The sequence below is a fragment of the Gorilla gorilla genome, chromosome 8, assembly GCF_029281585.2.
Source record: "Gorilla gorilla gorilla isolate KB3781 chromosome 8, NHGRI_mGorGor1-v2.1_pri, whole genome shotgun sequence".
NCBI lineage: Eukaryota > Metazoa > Chordata > Mammalia > Primates > Hominidae > Gorilla > Gorilla gorilla.
Window position 1 is genome coordinate 9,837,343 of NC_073232.2, and position 12,571 is coordinate 9,849,913.

General features: G+C 39.4%; 1 protein-coding gene across 3 annotated transcripts in view; it reads right to left on the minus strand.

Annotated features, from left to right (window-relative positions):
- LARP4B (La ribonucleoprotein 4B) overlaps positions 1-12,571 on the minus strand; it is a 124,442-nt gene that overhangs the window by 88,400 nt on the left and 23,471 nt on the right. Inside the window, exon 2 of one of the 3 annotated variants that reach the window (XM_063709836.1) lies at positions 7,899-7,985. The exons of the other annotated variants lie outside the window; for them this stretch is intronic. The gene's annotated coding sequence lies outside the window, so the exon portion shown is untranslated. The remainder of the gene's footprint in view (positions 1-7,898; positions 7,986-12,571) is intronic. 3 annotated transcript variants of the gene reach the window in all.

Consider the following 12,571-nt stretch of genomic DNA (forward strand, 5'->3'; position numbering starts at 1 on the left):
TGGTGAAACCATGTGTCTACTAAAATAAATACAAAAATTCCCAGCTACTCGGGAGGCTGAAGCATGAGAATCACTTGAATCCAGGAGGTGGAGATTGCAGTGAGCTGAAAGCGCACCACTATACTCCAGCCTGGGCAACAGAGCAAGACTCCATCTCAAAAAAAAAAAAAAAAAAGAAAAGTAGAAACGAATGCAGTATGTTACAATTACTTAAAATACTCACAAAAACTGCATAAAGATTTTAAAAAAAGACAAAACTGTAGATACTAAAGTTGGAATATATTTATAAAAATTCAAATTTTGTAAGTACGTAAGAACAAGAAACTAGAAGAAAATATGCCAAAAGACTAACAATGTGTGATTAACTTATTTACTTCATCTCCCAGAGTCTCAGATTTTTAAATAACATATTATTTTTATTACACGTCTTCATAAAACATCCGGCTTGCTGATTCCATCAGTTGCTGAGTCCAAGGTCCCCTGCCATCTTTCCCACAGAAAGGGCACTGCTGCCCACGCAGAAGAAGCTGCCCATGCAGGAGAAGCATCTAAGTCACTTTGCAGTTGTTTTTCAATACAGATTAATCAAGTGCAATTCAGTGAGCAAATTTTCTTGTGAAACTACACTGCTCAGTCCTGTTCACTAAGATAATGGTTCTCTCAATGTGTGGTGTAGGCATAGTCCAGAGTCCCAGAAACACTTCCAGTGGGGCCACAAAGTCAAACAATTCTCAAAATAATGCAAAGATGTTCTTTGCTTTTTTCGCTCTTATTCTCTCCTCACAAAACCACAATGGAGTTTTGGTATAGCATCAAAGAATATTCAATATTCATTTATATGAAATGACTACCAAAATAATAAAATAAATTACCTGAGGCCAGATTTCCTTCACACACTTCAACCAAAATAACACAGTACTAAGAGATGAAATGCAAAAGCAGATAAGAATCCAGCCAAGATTCTATTAAGTCAGACATTAAAGAGATTTACAAAACATGAAAAAACAATGCCACTCTTCCCACTGAATTATTTTTTCTTTTGGAAAATACTGCTACCTGTCATAAACAATGTTATTTATATTACCTAATGGGTTTGTTATTATTAAAAATGTATATTTCTAATATTAATTGATTCTTGATACTTAACATAGTAAATACAGACAGAGATAAACCACAGATGGAGACAAACCATATAATAAACTCAAGCTTTTAGGCATCTTCAGTAATGTTTAACAGCATAAAGAGGTCCTTAGACCAAAAGCTTGAGAACCACTCCACTAATACAAACCCTTAAAACCCAGTTCTCAAGGACAGATGCCCATGTTCATGGATGGAAAGACATCCATGTTTATAAACAGGAAGACATCCCATGTTTACAGATGGGAAGACATGGTATTTTTACAATGCCAACAAACCCCAAATTAAGCTACAGATTCAATATAATCCCTATCAAAATTCACTTTTGTGGTAGAATTTTTTTTTTTTGTGCAGAAATTGCTGAGCTGATCCTAAAATTCCTATGGAAATGCAAGGGACCCAAAATAGCCAAAGCAATCTTGAGAAAGAATAAAATTGAAAGACTCACACACTTCCTAATTTCAAATCTTACTACAAAGCTACAGTAATCAAGCCAGCATGGTACTGGCATAGACCAGACAAACAGATCAATACAATAGAAACGAGAGTCCAGAAAGAAACCCTTACATTTATAGACAACTGATTTTCCACAAAGGTGTCAAGACCAGTTGAGGGGAAAAGAACAATCTTGTCAACAAATGGTGCTGGGACAACTAAACGTCAACATGAAAATAATGAAGCTGGGCTCCTACCTCAACATACACAAAAATTAAGGCAAAATGAACCAAAGAACTAAATGTAAAAGCTAAAACCATATGACTTGGAAGAAAACAGCAGTAAATCTTCATAAACTTGTATTAGGCAATGGTTTATTAATTATGACACTAAAAGTATAAACAGGAAGAAAAAATACACTGGATTTCATCAAAACGAAAAACTTTTGCCCTTCAAAGCACACTATCAAGAAAGTGAAAAGATAACCCAAAGAATGGGAAAAAACATTTGCAAATCATATATCTAATACGGAACATATATCTAGAATATATAAACAATTCCTAAAACTTATAATAATAATGAAACAAATAACCCAACTTAAAAATTGGCAAATGAGAGCCCAGCGCGGTGGCTCACATCTGTAATCCCAGCACTTTCGGAGGCCGAAGCAGGCAGATTATTTGAGGTCAGGAGTTCGAGACCAGCCTGGCCAACATGGTGAGACCCTGTCTCTACTTAAAATGCAAAAATTAGGCAGGCATGGTAGTGGGCACCTATAATCTCAGTTACTTGGGAGGCTGAGGCAAGAGAATCACTTGAACCTGGGAGGCGGAGGTTGCAGTGAGCCAAGATCACGCCACTGCACTCCAGCCTGGGCGACAAAGCGAGGCTCCATCTCAAAAGAAAAAAAAAAAAAAAAATTGGCAAATGATCCGAGCGAACATTTTCCCAAAGAAGATATACAAATGGCCACCAAGCACATGAAAAGATCGTCCACATCATTTGTCATGAGGGAAATACAAATCAAAACACAAAATACCACTTTGAAATGAAAATAAATAAAATGAAGTAAATACAGAAAATTAAAACAAAAATACTACTTTGCATCCACTTGGATGACTATTATCAGAAAGATAGGTAATATCAAGTGTGGCAAGTACATACAGAAACTACAATCTTCACACACTGCTGGTACAAATGTAAAACAGAGCAGCCACTATAGGAAGCAGTCTGGCAGTTTCTCAATATGTTAAACACCGAGTTACCATATGATCTAGTCATTCTACTCCTAGGGATATATCCCAGATAACTGAAAACATGTATCTGCCTGAAAACCTATATGTGAATTTTCAAAGCAACATTATTCGTAATAGCCAAGAAGTAGAAACAACCCAAATAATAAACTACTAGGTTAAGACCCTCCCTTTTGTACGTTTGTCTGGCATAACTCATTGGATTTTCAAGTAATAGCAAAAATCATAATTTCAGAACTTGATAATTTCTAAGAAAATCAAAATAAAGAGGCATTTCCTAAACAGCAGGTAATTCTTTTCTGGTACGAAAGTGTAATGTGAAAACACAAATTATTTGTCTCTGAATCAGAAACCTGGAAAGAAAAAGAATGAGTTTGGTAAGGATTATTCTAAGTGCTTTCTCCACGTTACCAAATAAACTTAATTCTGTTAATTAGGTTCCATGCCTATTTAGCACAGCAGGAAATTAAGATCAGGGATAATTTAAGGTCACAAAGCTACCAAGTTCAGTGAGGCTATATTAATGCACATATAATTTTGCTATTCAACTATATGTGCCTGGAGATCATTTAACAGGCAATTCACTCTATCAATCCCTGCATGTGGGTGAATGTCACATCGTAACATGACCTCAGAGAAGTGCATCTACAGTTTCCTTAGCTCGTCTTCATTCCTTCTTCCCTTTTACAGTAATATTCACTGCACCAATGTACAGATCATGATTTTAGCATGTAAAGATAGGCATCTTTTTTCTTACAATATGGTACTTAAATATAAGCTAAATACTTCTCTTTTTATACAACAAAAACAGTGATTTGATTCAATGCCAGACTAAAACTGGTATTGGATCAATTGTATCAGTGATAATATTAAATACATTGTACCTTACACGGGGATCTTCAAGTATATTGATGATTTTTGCATTATGGGTTGACCTTAGAACAGACATTTCCCATGAGAGTGTGCTGTATGGGAGCCAAATATAAAACCTCTCTCCTGAATCTAAAAACATTATTCTGAAGTCAGGAACTCCCTACTCACAACAGATTACTCCCTGTTCTATTTGCCATGTTCTGCACATTCTATTGCCTTCTCCTGGAACACAGGTATCCCTGTGTTTTATCTTCTTATCTACAGCACACAGTGACACTGAGAACAGGACAGAAATACATATCCCACCAATGATATATTACAACTTACCTTGATCATCTTCCTTTTGTTAGTAACATTCAAATATATGCAGTTTTACTACAGTGTTGTCTAAGTACTCCATTTCTTTATTTGTAAAGTTTGCTAAGTTACCTTCTAACTCTAAGTGTCTATGATTAGGAACAATGAGTTAAGGGATGACGCATGAACAGAGATGGACAGCACAAGATGCTCCTAGACAGACATGTGTTCCAAGAACTCCAACATAATTTTATTTTACAGACCATTTTACAAAAATCAGTAAATGAATGTTCAACTAGATAAGTAAACAAAAATTTACCTAAATAAGGAAAAAGGGCTGTTAAGAACTTTAGAGATTGCCTTAATTAAGTACTATATAATCTCCTTGGGAATCAATTAGAAAAAATCAAAATGTGTTACTTTCAATGTCCAAACAGAATTTGTAGAAAACAGTTTACCACCCAGACTTTGATCCCTTTGAAGCTACATAAATTGATCAGAAAAAAAAAAAAAATGATCACAGAAGCTAAATCAAATCATCAGAAGCACAATCATGGCCAGGCACAGTGGCTCACACCTGTAATCCCACCACTTTGGGAGGCCGAGGCGGGTGGATCATCTGAGGTCAGGAGTTTGAGACAAGCCTGGCCAACATGATGAAACCCCGTCTCTCCTAAAAAATACAAAACTTAGCCAAGAATGGTGGCATGTGCCTGTAATCTCAGCTACTGGGGAGGCTGAGGCAGGAGAATTGCTTGAACCTGGGAGGGGGAGGTTGCAGTGAGCCAAGATCGCGCCACTGCACTCCAGCCTGGGCAACAAGAACAAAACTCCGTCTCAAAAAATAAAAATAAAAAAATGATAATAATAAAAAGCACAGTCATAGCATTCTAGGATCGGAAAGAAGGATGTCTTTTTTTTTTTTTTTTTTTTGAGGTAGGGTCTCACTTTTTCACCCATGCTGGAGTGCAGTGGCCCGATCTCAATTCATTGCAGCCTCGACCTTCTGGGTCCAAGTGATCCTCCTGCTTCAGCTCCCCAGGTAGCTGGAACTATAGGAGCATGCCACAAAGCCCAGCTAAAAAAGGATATATTTCCTTTTTTTTTTTTTTTTTTTTGAGAAGCAGTCTCACTCTGTTGCCCAGGCTGGAGTGCAGTGGCACAATCTCAGCTCACTGTAACCCCCGCCTCCCGAGTTCAAGCGATTCTCCTGCCTCAGCCTCTCAAGTAGCTGGGACTACAGGTGCACGCCACCACGCTTGGCTAATTTTTGTATGTTTAGAGAGACAGTGTTTCACCACACTGGCCAGGCTGGTCTCAAACTCCTGACCTCATGATCTGCCTGCCTCAGCCTCCCAAAGTGCTGGGATTACAGCAGGTGTGAGCCACCAGCGCCTGGCCTCTTTTTTTTTTTTTTTTTTTTGAGACGGAGTCTTGCTCTTTTTGCCCAGGCTGGAGTGCAATGGCACAATCTCGGCTAACTGCAACCTCTGCCTCCTGGGTTCAAGCGATTCTCCTGCCTCAGCCTCATGAGTAGCTGAGATTACAGGCGCCTGCCACCACACCCGGCTAATTTTTTGTATTGTTAGTAGAGACGAGGTTTCACCATGTTGGCCAGGCTGGTTTCGTACTCCTGACCTCCTGATCCACCCGCCTCGGCCTCCCAAAGTGCTGGGATTACAGGAGTGAGCCACCGTACCCAGCAGAAGGATATATTTCTTAACTGAAATTTTCATTATGATTCCCACACGCATATCTAAATAGAGAAGTGCAGAAAATAAAATACAATAGGAATTCTAGTTCCTCATCCATCTGCCTTGTGCTGTTAGTTGGATGATATGGTTTATCTCACAGCTGCCAGCACCACTCTGTAATATTTGAAATGCACATTCTTATCTTACAATAGAATAATTTGAGAGCACCTTAGGGCAGATTATTTTATGCTCCCTCCATGTACCTTATACAGATCATATACTCAAGTGAATCTGTAAGCTTGAATAGTGGGAACATTTACAGAGCAACAGACTGCTGCTTCCAACAAAACTGTTATTTTAGTCTTTTGTTTTTTTCAAGATTCAGTATCTCTATGATATTCCATTCTTTTCGTTTCATGTTCTTATAGTAAATGTGTCACTCAAAGATACTGACGGATAAAAGAAATGTGTCCAATCTCAGTTGAGTAGTTGTTTATACATTTAAACTGGCACTCAGCACTGGAGCATTCCTAAGGAGATGTTGCCAATAAATTTCAAGACTAATTTTGTAAAATGTCGTTTATATGTGTACATCGGCGCTTCTATTGAAAAAAACAGCAGTGAGAAAATGTGAGTTTTATTTATAGTTTGAGTTGGCTCTCCTCCTAAGGAGGACATAATCAGACACAAGACACAAAAACTTATTTGTTAGCAAGATCTGATTGAAAAAGTACCTACATGAGAAGACCACCAAATAATACACTTTCAAAATCTTCCCGTTTTTAAATTTAGAACGTGTCTACTAAGTCGACACACAAAAAAAGGACAACGGTCCCCTCCACCGTTAAGGCCTGTGACTGGGTCTACGACATTATCTTCTGGAGAGTACAATCTTTTGAAAAGACCATTTTAGCTAGGATTCTTACTAAAACATAATACAAAACAACCACCGAAATTGGAGTTTAGATCATCTCATTAACCCTCTGGCTAGGAGAGCATTGTACTCATTAAACCTTTGACGAACTCAAAAACCACCACTCTAATACTTGGTTATAAAGAGGCTGAAATAAAGTATCTGAACCAAATGCACATAACATTGTTTTGCACAAGCCCTAAGCTGCAGCAGTGCGGCCCTTGGAGTACCACTTCTTGCTTTTATCCCGTGCTACACCTTTTCCAGTAAAGAGCTTCTTAGGAAGGGTTTCCACACCTTTTCACACACTTTCACAAAGGGAAAAGCAAATGGAAAAGTTGACAACTACATTAGGAGTATCTTTTTAGGACACAAGCTTAGCTAATTCACACAGCTTCCTTTGTCAAATACTGGACTACCAGGAAGCATCAAAACCAAAATCTGCAGTCTAAGCAGGGCACAGCTGCAGCACGTTCACTTCATTTAACCTCAAGTTGAAGCAGAAACATAAAATCTTTTTTTTTTTTTTTTTAATTTTGAGATAGAGTCTCACTGTTGCCCAGGCTGAAGTGCAGTGGTGCCATCTCAGCTCACTGCAACCTCCACATCCCAGGTTCAAGTGATTCTCCTGCCTCAGCCTCCCAAATACCTAGGATTGCAGATGTGCACCACCACACTCAGTTAGTTTTTGTATTTTTAGTAGAGACAGGGTTTCACCATATTGGCCAGGCTGGTCTCAACCTGACCTCAAGTGATCCACCCACCTCGGCCTCAAAAATGCTGGGATTACCGGTGTGAGCCACTGTGCCTGGCATAAAATCTTTTTAATATAGATGTTAAATTAGCTGGTTGAAAAGCTAGTTGTCTCTTTAGTCTGTTTAGAATATATTCTAACCTCCATTTTTCTGTCCATCAGCATTTTATTCCATTAGAAATTACTTCTCATGTTCAGAATGTCAACCTGGACAAACAAGATTCAACCTAACCTGGCAGGATGTGTGCTGGATGCCCAGGAAGCCTCTCCTGACTTGCAAGCGTCCCCTACTTCCACTCTTCCACATCCTTCAGACCCACCTGCTCACTGCTGCACTCAGGCTCACTTATGCCATCTCTCAGCCATGGACTGATCTCGCAGATGGCAAACAAAGTATACCCAGAGTCCAGAGGAGGAAAAGGCAACTTCCTGTTGATGTTTCACATGCAATCTTACCTTTTGGACAAAGAGCAGAACTGCCTGATTCAATCTTTTATAATTTACTTTTACCTTAAGGAATTGCATATATAAACTTATCTTACTGCACGGCTTTAATTCCATTTTGAATATGTATTTTCTTGAGATTATTGATAGTCTCCATAAAAATCTTTGCTTCCTCTCATTTACATCTGAAAACAAAACAAAACAAAAATGCTGATGGACAAACGTAGCAGCATGGGCATACACCTGAACCGAGGAAAAGCCAGAATTGGCAGCACAGCACACAGGGCCTTCCTCGTCAGGAATGCACCTTGTAGAGTACACCGCTTCACTCTGATGGGTGGAAAAGGTCTCTCTCCACCTTATTTCCAATGGATCCTGCATTTCTTCAAGGAATACAGATCATGTTCTATTGAGCTTTCCAATTCATCATCACAAAACTACAGTTTTCAATTGAAAATACATAATATTCAAAGAGTAAGATGGGGAAGTGGTGAGTAAACTCATTTTTTAGAATGGCAAAATATCAGAGCTGGGAAGCAGCTCAGAGCTGCTTTAATCCTGTGCAGCTCAAATGGGAAGGCATATTTGTCCCTAACAATGAGTAAGAGAACCATGAAATGATACATAAATTGATTTTGTTAAAAAAAACCTTGACACTCAACACTGACAGAATACAAGCTGAGCAGCACTAATCTGAAAATCTGAAATCTGAAATCCTCCAAAATCTAAAACTTTTTGAGCACCAACATGACATCACAAGTGAAAAATTCTGATGTTTCTTCTCACCTACGAAAATTAAACACAATCCAAGCACAATGATGCATACCTGTAGTCCTAGCTACTTAGGAAGCTGAGGCAAAAGGATTACTTGAGCTCAGGAGTTCAAAACCAATATGGGCAGCATAGCGACACTCTGTCCCCTAAAAGATAAATAAAATAGGCCGGGTGCAGTGGCTCACACCTGTAATCCCAGCACTTTGGGAGGCCAAGAAAGGGAGATCACTTGAGCTCAGGAGATTGAGACCAGCCTGGGCAACACAGTGAAACCCTGTCTCTATAAAAAATACAAAAATTAGTCAAGTGTGGTGACATGTGTCTGTAGTCCCAGGAACTTGGGAGGCTAAATCAAGAGGCTCACTTGAGCCTGGGGGGCGGAGGGTGGAGGGGGCATTAAGCCGAGATCATGCCACTGCGCTCCAGCCTGGGCAACAGAGGAAGACTGTCTCAAAATAAAAATAAAAATAAAAATAAAAATAAAATAAAAATAAATAAAATAAAATAAAATAAAAATACATAAAACACAGTGTACAGTGACCTTTTAATCACAACACAGCATCATAGGTGGAGACTGAAAAGTCTGCTGCTGCTGTTATCTGACGGCTGATCAAGGTACTGTGGCGATGTTACTGGGCTGGTTAGTTACCTGAGCACATCATTTCCTCACTGTATTAATGCTTTGTCATGTTCTTTACTGCTGAGTACTCCCATGTGAGCAAGGGTAAGAAGATGACTGCCACTTGGTAGCATATAAATCCAGAACCAGGCACGATGGTGGCATTAAGCAACCAGACTGTCCACATGGGTGGCTGGGATGGTGACATCTTTGCTTTCTGATGGTTCAATGTACAGACCTCATTTCATGCTAAATTTATTTAAAACATTGTATAAAAGTACCTTCAGGCTATGTGTATAAGGTGTATACGAAACAATTCTGTGTTTAGACTCGGATCCCATCCCCAAAATACCTCATTATGTATATGCAAATATCCCAAACTCCAAAAATAACTGAAATATAAAACACTTCTGGCCTCAAGCATTTCAAATAAGGGATACTCAACCTATAGTTATAAAAATGTCTTCCTCAAGTTATTAATACAGCCCTGGAGGCATTCCCTAAAGTCTTATTATCTGAACCTGCAAATTACCTTCCTTAATAATTAAATGCCATTTAACAGTGTTATAAGTGGTGATAAAATACACCTTATTTTACATATGCATTAATGTGAAGTCCTCCTTTCTTGAATTTAATATTCCTAATACATACGTATTTCTTAGCATTTCAGTGAAAGGGAAATATTCCATAACAATTATAATAATCCTATATAGCTCTTGAAAATCACACCTCAGAAGTCAAGACAAGGAATCTAAATAGAGCAGACATAAAACACTTGACCAAAGTCAAGATCCTATCTTCATTAGTCCCTCCATGCCCAGTCTAGATCCCATTTACTCCTGTCTTTGCAATTATGTTTTTTTCCGTTATGTTCAATCCTTCCCTGTCACTGTTTCAACAGCTTATTCTGTCGCAAAAAAAAAGAAAGTGAACGTGGGGAGGGGAGGAGCTGAGGAGCAGGGAAGGAGGGCAGAATCAGCAGGACTGGTCGTCCTCCTGGCCTCCTGCTGAAGAGGCAGCTCTCAACTGTTTCTATCTCCAACCTCCCAGAAAACGTTCCTTCTACAAGAACCAGCCTCCTGCTTGCTGGTGGACAGGGAGGACCTCTCACAGCACAGTGGAACAGACCAGCCTTTCCCTTGAAGCCCACTCTACCCTCTTCCACTTCCTCACCTGCTTTCTCAGCCTCTTGGGAATGCTCTTCTGCACTAAGTAGGGCAAAAGCTCTCTTGCCCTGTGCAATCAAAAGAAATAGTAAATCAAATGGGCAATCATAAAGATGAATACATAAATATTTAGCTATTTTATACATCTTCATTCACGTGGGCCTTTTTGTGAGACTTGGTCAATTAGATATTATTTCTTTCTCACATAAACTATATCCATAATGCATCAACAAAGATCTTGTTTTTTAAAGTGCAGCTGAGAGACAGGAAAACCCTCTGAATAGTACAATGCTTCTATGACTCTTCTTCAGTTTTTATCCTTATTTTTATACCTAATTCATCAGCAGTTTCTCTGTGATTTGTTTTTGAGATACTCCAAAGTTTTCAAATGAGTAACTTTTACACTATTTTGATCAATTTATATTAATTAAATCACACAGCTGCACGAATGAGTATGATCGATGAACAAGTTTGGAAGCTGACCTGGCTTTGGTAAGCACACAACTCCACTGGTGGGAAGAGGGAACAGCCCTGCTGAAGAGAAGCCCAGCGCCAGTGTGGTGCAACCCACAGGTATGCATGGATCCACAGACAGCGCTGATCCTGGTGACAGGCCACGGTATGTGTGCAAAGGAGTCTACCTCCTTGTCTCCTTGAGTTTCTCATGGCTTCTGTTCACAACCATATGCTCAATTTCAGCACAAAATTATCTAAGTGAATGCCCAGTGAACACCTTACGATCCTGCAGAGTTCTCAAAATCAATTCCCTACTTCTCATTTAAAACAAATACGAGCTGATAACCAATCTCTCTTATTGAAGGACATATCATTGACTCAGGTGCCCAAGGCAGAAACTTGCAAATACAGCTTTAACTTCTGCTCAAGTTTCTATCCCTGTCATGAAACTGTGCAGAAAACCACCAACTGAACTGAATTACCACCCAGTTTCTTAAACCATCTCCCTTCTTCCCACCTCCCCGAACTCCACAGATTCTTCCAGACTGCCCTCCCTAAAGCGAGGGACTCGCAACTGAAACCTTCTGACAGGCTGCACCAGGATAAAGTGAAAAGAACCACAGCTACTGAGATGCTCTCCCCATCCTCCCACAAAGCCTTGGTTGGTTATTCTATGTACTCCTGCAAACCTTTACACCCAGGAATACAGCATATCAAATTATCATCCTCACTCCAACACAAAAGTTTTACCACTCGGAGGTCAGAAATGTCTACCCTGTTCACTGTTGTATCCCTAACACAGTACCTAAACGAGTAAAATCTCAGTAAATACATTAATAATTTATTATCTTGTGGCAACAAATGTGGGAAAAATTAACTAGCATTTAAAATATGAAGCCCAGAAAATGGGATGAGTCCAAAGAATGGCCTCTGCTGGTGCACATTCCAAGTGGTGTAATAAGGGAAAAGGCAATATTCACAGCTGAGGGCAAAATTACTTTGAGTTAATTTTCATTTTCATTTTATTTTATTCTCTAGACTTTGTATATGCATACATGCATGTCCGTTTAAGTGTGCACCTGGGATCTAAACATACAAAGGAGTTAAATACAAAGTGATGACTAAAAATTTTTACTTGTATTATCAAAACAAATCACTAAAGAAGTTCCGAAGTGGCAAACACATACTAAAACAATTATTTGTATTGGGGGATGTGAGATCGTGAAATATATATATTTGGTTTTCCTCCCATTTCATGGCATAGAATTCTTAAATTCCCTGGAATCTCCGAAGTAATAAATGTCTTTTTGTATACTAATGATATGACTGGGCTGGCAGTCCTAAGGTGGTTTCAGGATGGGAACTAGTCACCAGAAAGACCGAGGCAGAATTAGACTGTTGGGACTTTCAGCCCACTAACAATCTCCAGGCAGGGGAAAGTGGCAGAAGGTTGATCATCAATGGCCAATGATTTAAGCAATCATGCCTATGTAATGGAGTTTCCACAAAAACCCTAGGCTGGGTGAGGCGGCTCACGCCTGTAATCCTAGCACTTTGAGAGGCCGAGGCAGGTGCATCACCTGAGGTTAGGAGTTCAAGACCAGCCTGGCCAACACGGTGAAACCCCATCTCTACTAAAAATACAAAAATTAGCTGGGCCTGGTGGCCGGCACCTGTAATCCCAGCTACTCGGGAGGCTGAGGCAGGAGAAATCACTTGAACACGTGAGGTGGAGGTTGCAGTGAGCCTGAGCTGA